General features: G+C 33.2%; 1 non-coding gene across 1 annotated transcript; it reads left to right on the forward strand.

Moving 5' to 3' along the window:
- The first annotated feature begins 386 nt into the window (after window positions 1-386).
- Window positions 387-459, forward strand: TRNAK-CUU. Its single transcript has one exon. It is a non-coding gene; the product is annotated as a tRNA-Lys (tRNA).
- The last annotated feature ends 1,094 nt before the right edge of the window (window positions 460-1,553 follow it).

Raw genomic sequence — 1,553 nt, forward strand, 5'->3', positions numbered from 1 at the left:
ATTTAAAACCTTCACTGATAAAGATAATTTAAAAAGTATAGGGGTGCCTGGGTGGCTCAGTGGGGTAAAGCCTCTGCCTTCAGATCAGGTCATGATCTCAGGGTCCTGGGATCGAGCCCCGCATCGGGCTCTCTGCTCAGCAGGGAGCCTGCTTCCTCCTCTCTCTCTGCCTGCCTCTCTGCCTACTTGTGATCTCTGTCTGTCAAATAAATAAATAAAATCTTTAAAAAAAATTAAAAAACATAATTGTGGTATAGTAAGACTATTAAATATATTTTTTATCATGACCCAACTCAATTATGGTAAAACTTTTTCATTTTAAGAATGATGAACCCATAATTTTAAAGATGGCTTACTATAATTTAAAAAGGGGGCAAGGTAGGGGCACCTGGCTGGCTCAGTTGGTAGAGCATGTGATTCTTGATCTCAGGATTGTGAGTTCGAGTCTCATGTTGGGTGTAGAGATTACTTAAAAATAAAATCTTAAAAAAAATTAAAAAATAAAAATAAGAAGGGGGCAGGGTATAAAATGAATGAGGCAAAACTAGAAAGGAAAATGAGATCTCTGAGAATAATTTTAAAGAAACAGGAGATAGAGATTTCCACCAGAAACATGATACATTCCTAAAAAAATGTCCTCCATTTGAAAAATAGGAAAAATAAAACTGTAATTCAGATATATCTATTAAATATATATAAACATTATATATAGATTTTTTTTAAAAACCTATGTTAAGAAATAATCTTATACAAAAACAAGAAGGGAATGGGATTCAAAATCAGCCATCATTGCAATATTCTCTTTTTTATATGTTATTTATTACACATTGTAAATTTAACAAGATTCTTAAGAATTAGATCATGTAGGTTAATGATTAGTTTGAATTGATCAGTTATTTGAGGTTCATTATGGCGTCGGGGAAGACAGGTGATTAGAAAAAAATATAAAACTATACCACATAATTTGTAAAACACCATATTTTTGTTTTTTTTCTGTCTTTTCATGCAGAATAACTTCTTAACATCAGAGCAAGAGCTGTGACTTTTCCTACTTACTAAACTAAACACACACACTGGGCTTCCTGGGCTGTGATGAGAAGGGGGTGGAATGAGGATTGGAATTCAGTTAAGGATTTTTAAAGCCCGAAGAATAGATAATGTTCCCATTTAATCAAGCTTTGGGTTTTAATCGATTTGGGGATAAGGACACAAACTTCTTTGTTTGCTGTTCCATGTCCTTAAATAGTCTCGTGGGAGGACGTCATCAAAGTGTATTCTGTAAATGTGGAATTAACAAGGCAAAACTAAAGACACTTAGGTTTGCATCATAAATTGTGGCTATTGACTCAATTGTCTAGAGAAAGGTCTAATCTGTTTTTCTGATTATCTAAAAATTTAACCTTTTCCATTTCCCAATTGGAAAAATGTTGGCTCAGCTTTGTCAACATATCTAGTGCCAGTCAAATAAAGGTGTAACTTCAGTTAAAAAATTAATTTCAAGGAAGAAACAGTTTTCATTTATACAAAAATTGAGGATTGCATATGAATGAAAT

The sequence above is a fragment of the Enhydra lutris genome, unplaced genomic scaffold, assembly GCF_002288905.1.
Source record: "Enhydra lutris kenyoni isolate GAN:26980312 unplaced genomic scaffold, ASM228890v2 scaffoldscaffold3, whole genome shotgun sequence".
NCBI lineage: Eukaryota > Metazoa > Chordata > Mammalia > Carnivora > Mustelidae > Enhydra > Enhydra lutris.